Here is a 9,794-nt window from a genome sequence, read left to right as displayed (position 1 = left end):
ACTTAGAACACCGTGCACACCAAATACAAGTAGCACAATAGCCTTGTGAACAATACACGTTAAACAATTTTATAATTACAGCTTTTATTTAATTAGGTATTTTGTTAGGATGAAAGTTTTAATTTTATTCCATTATCTAAATACCATTTTTGGATCGAAATATATTATTATATTTAATCACTTAAAAATTAGCCAGTAGTAAGAAAAAATAATTGTGAAAAATTCAATTGAAGTTAATTAATAATAAACCGGGAGTGATCTCCCCTAAACTTTCTCGAATATTCTTATAACAAACAACAGGGGATGGGAACTCGGGCTATAGACATGATTTTTAATCAATTTTAAATACTTAAAGTTTTAAAAATAGAATAAAATCTCGTAGACAAATGAATTGCACACCAAGTGAACGCTAAATAAAAGAGTGTTTAATAGTGCGCAATATTATTAGTACTTTAAAAATTTACATTAGTTTTTTGAGAAATCGGAAGTAGCGTAAATTACTACTTCCGGTCAATGGAAATTACTCAAAATTTAACAGAAGGTAGAGAATTAGATCTTTAACTTATGTGTGAAATTTCATTTATCTATGTGAAATAATACTCAAGTTATAGGCTTTTTAAAAATTCGAAGTAGAAAAAGTACCACTTCCGGTTCTCGGAAATCGCTCAAAAGTTGATACGGATCTACGATTTTGATAAACTACTTATATATGAAATTTCATCAACCTAGCTGTAACGGTACTCAAGTAATCGTGTTTACACACGGACAGACACACAGACACACACACACACAGACATACGGACAGAGTTGCAAAGCCCAGTTTTTCAGACTGGATTACACACAAAACCTCTTAATTTTGATACATCTGGATTGATAATTTTTGCCCGATTAAAATAAGTCCTCTATACTTCGGATGTGATGAAGGACTGAGGTGTAATACGGTGAAAATTGTTAAAATTTCAAGTGATTTTTGTGCACGATTACAATACTTTCTCTATACTTCGTATATACGAGAAAGTAAAAAAATCTTGATTAAACTGATTAACACGTTTTATAAACTGAGCACAGAGAGTAGGTATTCCCAATTGTTCACTGCCCTCCCACACACGATGCCCCCCCCCCCCCCCCCACTCACTCCCCTCCCCCCCCCCCCCCCCTCCTACCTGTGCCCACCTGGAAATGCCGATCAGTGGGGTTGAGAGGGTGACATCGGAGCCGAAATGACCCGGGTCGTGAAAGCCTCACCTCCCAGGCAATAAACCAGCCCGGCTAATCGCTTCGAATTAGAGAGGGGAGATAAGCTTGTTATGGAAGGTGAAATGGGAAGTAATCCAACACTTTGTTCGGAGACGGGGTGGGGGGGGGGGGGAGGGAACAATGCGGGTGGGGGGTGAGATCACTGCCGTCAATTTCATGAACAACAGTTCGTGTTAGAAGAATTTGTAAGTCGAGGTTTAGCTTAAAGAGTTCATTAACGACATGACATCGTAACATTGTCCTAGGCTTTGTTCGTGTGAATAGGGTTAAAGGTAGGTTACCGTATAGCGGATGCAGGGAGGGGAACAATGTCTTCATCTAATTTACCAGATGAGGTGAGCGAATTTGCATATTAATTGGGTTTTTCCGCTACTTCCGGGCACGGGTGAAGGGGGAGGGGGGGGGGGGTGAGGGGGGCAATTTATGTTAGTTGATATATTCGACATAAGCAAACGAAGTACTCTAGTGTTGAGGGGGTTTAGGGATAGGTGAATCACTGGTTACGTGATAAGCTAGCTCTTTAGGTGACTCTATCTCTGGCTAAACCTATGGTCAAGTGACTTTAAAAGCTGAATGATTATAAAGTCAGATGACTGAAGTGCCGAGTGTTCCTTAAATCAGGTGACTTTATGACTGAATGAGCCATGAGTTGAGGTGACTTTAGTGCTGAAAAATCCTTAAATCAGATGACTTAAGTAGACTGAACGATCCTGAAATCATATGACTTAACCACTCAATTAGCCATAAGTCAAGTGACGTTACCTCTGAACGACTTTTAACTTAGTTGACTTTAGTGCTGAGTGATCCCTAAATCAGATGACTTAAATAATAAGCCATAATTCTAGTGACGTTAGTTCTGAACGAACTGGAAGTCAGGTGATTTTAGTGCATAATGATCCCTGATTCAGATGACTTAAGTGCCGAGCGTTCCTTAAATCAGGTGACTGATGAGCCATGAGTTGTGGTGACTTGAGTGCTGAACACACTGATGACTTAAAGACTCAATTAGCCATAAGTCAAGTGACGTTACTTCTGAACGCCTTTCAACTTAGGTGGCTTTAGTGCTTGATGTTCCCTGAATCAGATGACTTAATTAGACCCCACTGAGCGATCCTTAAATCAGATGACTTTAAGAATGAATATACATAAGTCAAGTAACGTTGATTCTAATCGACCTTTAAGTCAAATGATTTTAGCGCTGAATGATCCCTAAAAAGATTACTTAAGTAGGTGATCCTTAAATTAGATGTCTTTTTTTCTAAACGATCATTAAGCAAGTATGGACTAGATCTCAAAGAAACCGGATACCAACGACCAGTGGCGTAGGCAGGGGGGGGGGTTAGGGGGGGGTCATATATGTAAAGTATGAGGGGGCGTGCAAATCGAAAGTTTGAGAGGGGGAGTGCAAATCGAAAATTTGGGGGGGGAGGGGTGCAAATCGAAAGTTTGTCCCTGGGTAAAAATTGGAACCCCCCCCCCCCCCTTGAGATGATCCTGGCTACGCCACTGCCAACGACGACAAAATCCCTCTGTGGGTTGTCAAGTTCGGCGCTGTATCAGGCATATTATCGCTTTGATTTAAAAAAAAAAGTATTTATTTAATTAACTCTTACAATTTGGCGCTTTGGTATTATTATGAAAAGGCTTGGCCTTATCGGTAGAGAGTTTGACTGCTAACCCGAAAGTCTCGAGTTCGAATCCGGTTCCAAGTCAGTAGAACGCCCCTGAGTCCACTCAGCTCAGTGATGGATATCTAACTCACGTTAGGGAAAGTTTAAAGGCAGCTGGGCGAACAGCTGACCACACATTCCTTTCATGTGTCCAAAAGATGGCTAGGTCCAAAGAAGATTCTTTACTTTTTACTTATTATTATATATTGCAACTTTATTTATTTAAACATCATTTGAATACAAAAAACTTTATTGTATTACGATCTACAAAACGTCAAATTTTAATGTTATTGAAAAAATACTAAAATTAAAAACGACGACAAGTAAATGCAAACTGCATCACTAATTAATGCATAAACGAACTAATTAATTGCCCGCCGTCTAAAATTAACTCGCAGTCTTTAATGTGAGCGTCTGGTACAGTCCCCACCCCCCACCCCACCAATCCGCCCCTCCCCTAAGGCCGCGCTCACCGAATGCACCGTCAGGTACGGAGCACATTAATCACCCCACCCCTCCCCCGGGCCAGACAATGGACCGTTACATTTCGTGCATGTCACCGTGAGATTTAAGATTCGGGCCAGGGCCTCGTGGGGCTTGTTTTATGTTGTTGTTTGTTTTCAAACCGGAACCGAGAGTTGAGTTAAAAATAGAAGGGAGGGACGGTAATCTGTGTAAGGGGAGAGTACCCATTGAGTGTTTTTTTTTTTCGTTTACATGTATGAATAATACAAAATAACCTCCTATCCTTATCATCCCTAATGGATAAATTCTCTTAAGCTGATTCATTATTATAAATGCTAGATTCTTCTTCTAGTACATTATTTAGATTGAAGCACAATAGCTAAACAAAAGCACAAAGTGAGCTAAACGATGAAATGAACATATGATTCAGTGTTTCTTCCAGACTTTTGTTCTGGGGGGAAGGGGGGGGGGCACTTAAAATTTTCGGGGAGGGAGGCGGACTAAAATTACTGGGGGGTCGGCCACTATTAAAAGTATATATTTTCAATATAAATTCCATTTCGTCAGTAGGGGGGGGGCAGACTATGAGGTAGATACTTAAGTATTAGAGTTACAAAACAAAAAAAAAAAAACAACTGTGGCAGGACTGTTATAGAATACAGCTGTCTGAAAGGGAAGAATGTTTGATTTAGTGTATCTAATTGTACTGAACATATCATCCACGATGCTTATAATAATTATAATATTGATTTTCTTTGATCACAAATTTATTTCAGCTCTACTTATTAGCTCATATAATAATTATAATATTGATTTTCTTTGATCACAAATTTATTTCAGCTCTACTTATTAGCTCATACCCCCTCAACCCACCCCACCGAAAAAAATCCCACGAATCACAATTTAACTACACATTTGCATTTTCATGTTTAAAAATAAAATTGTAATCAGACGATTTGTATTAGATCTATGTATAAGTAAACCATCTTAAGATGAATTTAAGTACATGACAGAAAGAAATATTACTATTGTAAATCTGTAGCCGATGATAAAACTTAATACAAAAGCGAACATGGGAAAGCAAACTGACGCTATGAATTCAATGTCTGAAGCAGAAAAAAAAATAATTAGAGTTAGGATAATAGTCTAATGTTTGATTACTGGCTTTGTGTTGGACTGTTGGTGTAAATTTGTTATCGTGATACAATAAAAAACTATCTTCCGTGTTATAGTGTAGTGAGAGTTTAAGGGTTAAAGAACGCTTGTTAAATACATATTTTCTATAAACATCATATATATATATATAAATATAAATATATATATATATATATATATATATATATATATATATATATATATATATATATATATATATATATATATATATATATATATATATATATATAAATTTCATCCGCGGAGGTTTAATGTCCAATGTGGGAGAGAGAGACTTAGACCGTGTTTCATTTTTCCTTGTTAGCTGATTAAGATTCCGTTTTATTTTGGTAGTTTAATTAGTTTTGTGACAAGTGGCGTCACTATCTGCGGACAGACCCTCATCCCAACCACTGGGGGACACCTCTGAGTAAAACCCAAAGTTTACGATAAGACTGATACCCCCTCCCCAACCCCCCCCCCCCACCCCCAATAAAAAAAACCTCTCTCTATCCCAGACATTGTTTACATCTCAAATTTACTCCAAATTACCGTGACGACGTTTTTGCTGCATCACGCAAATTAATTAGCCCAATCAGCTGTGGCGGTTCAATCATGCGTCGCGGGTTCTGGCATCCGTCTCTGGAACCCGCGCTCCGATAACGCCCATGACGTGTGGCGATACGCCGATGATGTCTTTACGGTGAGTTCCAACCAGGGGGGATAATGGGTGAGGGTGGGGAGCTAGGGGGTGGGGGTGGAAAAACAATGCCTTGTTAGTTTGTTCATCTCTATCCCGGGCCCAATTGCCTGTTGCTGTTGCCGGGCGTATCAGCCGGGCCCTTATCAAACCGGCAGTCACGTACAGCTCGTAAACCGTTCACGGAAGTTGCCGGCACAACGGAATCGCGACAGGGGCAGTTAACTCCGGAGGGAGGTAAAGGGGCAATAACTCGCCGGGAAAACGTGTGACAGGGGCCGTAAATCGAGGGAAAAGAAAGCGTTTGGTGTGGTCAATTACAAATTGGCAGGCATGTCCCCCAAACATAAACATGCACGGCTGGGTGCCGCACCGACTGTTTCTCCGTTTAATGAGAGCGCGTCTTGTGTCGGGATAAACATGCAGGCAAGACAAAAGTCTGCTCAATGTCAAGGTCAGGTCTTTGTAAAAAAAAAAAAATAAAAAAAAATGAATGAAATTAAATGAACTGAAAATACCTGGGCGATGACAAATGACCGAAAAAAAACAGCGTCTGAACAAATGTGACAAATTGATAACTAGTCGTTAAAAATAAATGAGTTGATTAATGATTGGACTGACGAAAAAAACCAACACTAACATCTTTAATTATATTTTAAAATAATCTCTTTTAAACGTATTTTAAAAATTTCAATAGTGTCTGCAAAATGTCTATACAAATGTCAATAAAGGTTTTGAAATATTAACATTTTTAGCTTCTAAAAGGTATTGTTGGTGTTTTAAAAAAAAAATGTGAAAAGAAAAAAAAAAGGATGATAGACAGATGTGTGTAAAATTAATCGCTAAAGATGACTGACTAAAAATAAACCGGGAGTAATCTCCCCTAAACTTTCTCCAATATTCTTATATGAAACAACAGGGGATGGCAACTCGGGATATAGACATGATTTTTAATCCACTTTATTAAATACTTACACTTTTTAAAATAGAGTAATATATTTCCTAATGAAAGTTTCAAAATTTTTAATATTCTCCAGCGGGGATAAGGTCATCTGATAAATTTTTCAACAACCATGGTAGGTTCATTGTAACAATTTTGCTATAATACGTCCACATTTTAAATACATTGTTTCTGCAGTTTTCAATACTCTAACACTAACCTTACACTAAAGCTTACACTAAGTCGTGACCGTTACTTAAGGTCCTTATCAAGGGCGTAGCGAGGGGGGGGGGGGGTGCGGGGGTGAGGACCGCACCGGGTGACACCATTTAGGGGGGTTACACCTAGGCAAAAAATAGCAAAATATATAGAGAAAAACTTGAGGGGGTAGCAAATCGAAAGTTTGAGGGGAGGGGGGGGGTGCAAATCGAAAACTTGAAAGTTTGTCCCCGGGAAGGGTTGCTACGCCTCTGAGGGGTGACACCATTAAGTGCCGCACCGGGTGACACCCGACCTCGCTACGCCACTGGTCCTTATCTTAACACTGACCCTATACAAGAATACTGACAAAATATATGGACTACGAGGCAATTCGTTTATTCCATCGCGTGCATATCCCTGACTCTATCAAGCATCTTCTCGAGGAGGGGAGGGGGGGGGGGGGTGGGCTCATCTATCGCCCTTCACCCCCGTAACGAAATATAATTCATAATTAAAATATATATTTCGAACAGTGTCCGCCTCCCGCCCCCAGGGCATTTAAGTCCGCCCCACCCATCGAAACTTTCAAGTGCCCTCCCACTCGTTAGTTTCAGGTACCCCCCCCCCCCCACCCCACAAGAGATAATGTTTGAAAGAAACAGTGCTCATTGCTCATAGATATTTAGACAGAATCCCACCTGCCCCGGGCAGATTCATATCTCGGGGCCCCAACACCTAGGTGGTAAGATAATTAAAGATTAACCTAGGCTTTATTTACTTTCTTGTTAATTCTAACATTATAGGCAATGACACATTTAAAACTGGCTTTACGTGCATACTTCACAAGAAACAAATTAGTTATCAGTCTCGTACACTAAGAACAAATTAGTTAGCACTTGTACATCAAGAACAAATTAGTTATCACTCTCGTACACTAAGAACAAATTAGTTAGCACTTGTACATCAAGAACAAATTAGTTATCAGTCTCGTACACTAAGAACAAATCAGTTATCACTCGCGTACATCAAGAACAAATTAGCAGTTGTACACTAAGAACAAACTAGTTAGCAGTTGTTCACCAAGAACAAACTAGTTAGCAGTTGTACACTTAGAACAAACTAGTTAGCAGTTGTTCACCAAGAACAAACTAGTTAGCAGTTGTTCACCAAGAACAAACTAGTTAGCATACGTACACTAAGAACAAACTAGTTAGCATACGTACACTAAGAACAAACTAGTTAGCAGTTGTTCACTAAGAACAAATTAGTTAGCATACGTACACTAAGAACAAACTAGTTAGCAGTTGTTCACTAAGAACAAATTAGTTAGCAGTTGTTCACTAAGAACAAATTAGTTAGCAGTCTCGTACACTATGAACAAATTAGTTAGCAGTTGTACAATAAGAACAAATTAGTTATCAGTCTCGTACACTAAGAACAAATTAGTTAGCAGTTGTACAATAAGAACAAATTAGTTAGCAGTTGTACACTAAGAACAAATTAGTTAGCAGTCTCGTACACTAAGAACACATTAGCTAGCAGTTGTACACTAAGAACACATTAGCTAGCAGTCTTGTACACTAAGAACACATTAGCTAGCAGTCTTGTACACTAAGAACACATAAGCTAGCAGTCTTGTACACTAAGAACAAATTAGTTAGCAGTATTGTACACTAAGAACACATTAGCTAGCAGTCTTGTACACTAAGAACACATTAGCTAGCAGTCTTGTACAGTAAGAACACATAAGCTAGCAGTCTTGTACACTAAGAACACATTAGCTAGCAGTCTTGTACACTAAGAACACATTAGCTAGCAGTCTTGTACACTAAGAACACATTAGCTAGCAGTCTTGTACACTAAGAACACATAAGCTAGCAGTCGTGTACAAACTCTTCAAAACACGAGATCTACCGATTCTACACGCTTTATAAATATTTTTTTTATTTTTTAAAGCATATGCAAATCATTGAAATTCAAGAAGTAAGGGAAAGTACTCTGCTCTTCACGATGCGAAGTCTTTTTCCAGTTAGCTTTCTTGATGAAAACAAGATGAAGCATACGATTTTAGTTACAACTACTGTAAACTATGATGCATTAATTGATTAATATTATTTACATGTTAATTTTAATCAGTTAAAAAAATATAATCAGCAGATAATTGAATGAGGTTCACAAGAATAACATTAACTCTACACTTACACACACACACTTTATATAACGATTTGTTTCCAGATTATAGCCAACAAATATACTTCACATATTTCGTTATTTGATCAACTTTAATTCATGATTGATAAGTTTTGTGTGGCAAATTGCTTTTCGTTTAATAGCCTGCTTTTTTTAGGCTTGATTAATTAAGCAGATGAAGTAGAGTCCATATGTTTCTTGACATCGGTATAAAAACTGGAAGGTGTTGTTAGCAATATGCCCAGTCGCCTTTACTTTCCCCATCGTATGTCAGGTACCCATTAAAGCTGGATGTACTCAGGGACGTTCTACAGTCACATGTCTAAAGCGAGCTCCGTACTCGAGACCATTGGCCCAGCAGCCAAATGCGCTACAATTCGACCACGCCATAGGATTAATCTTTGTGCGGCGGGTGGTTAACTTTATCCAGCACGCCAGGGGATATAACTAGTGTTTCGTATAGGAAATTTCGCATTTGAGTAGTTTCCCTTCGTTCTAGATGTTATGGATATTATCGTGTGAAAACAAGCTATTTGCAATTTATTCTGTAGACATACAAAGCAGTTTATTAGCTCGCTGTTAGTGGGTTTATAGTTATTTCCTTATCTAAATAAATGTGTCAAGTTACTATGACATCCACAAATAACATCGGCGTAAAGGAAATTTAAAATAAAAATGCAATAATATAAATAATGCTTGCTAGATAGCTTAAATGTGCCGTAAATATCTCCAATCACTTTTTAATATTTTAAATTTATTCAATACCGCTCTGTGTACACCAAACAGTATTCTTTACAATTTTTTATTAGAAAGTCTTTTAGATAATGCTTAATTGCTGACATTAATATTTATAACTCAGAAAAAAATTAAATTCGACAAATTACTTTTAAAGTTGTATTCTAATACAAAAATCAACAAGAGCACACTTTAACACAAGTCAGTTCTGAATCAAATAATATCTAGCTTGTATTTATTGCAGTCAATAAAAACAGCGCATAATGTTTACAAAAACAAATTTTTTTTTGTTTCCTCTGAAATGAACACTCTACAGATACCTATTGATAAAAAAAAACACATTCAAATAATTGCCATAGAATAGTTCACTATTTTGTGGAATCGAAAAAACAAAAATTAACAATTTTTCGTTTTTTAAAAACGTTGTTTTATAGCATTTTGTATTGTGCTACTGGATTGCGTATTTTAAAAACGTATAATC

This window comes from Physella acuta, unplaced genomic scaffold, assembly GCF_028476545.2.
Source record: "Physella acuta isolate Inbredline_101_S28 unplaced genomic scaffold, ASM2847654v3 ptg001864l, whole genome shotgun sequence".
NCBI lineage: Eukaryota > Metazoa > Mollusca > Gastropoda > Physidae > Physella > Physella acuta.
The sequence above is the reverse complement of the archived record's forward strand: the minus strand, read 5'-3'. Positions refer to the sequence as shown.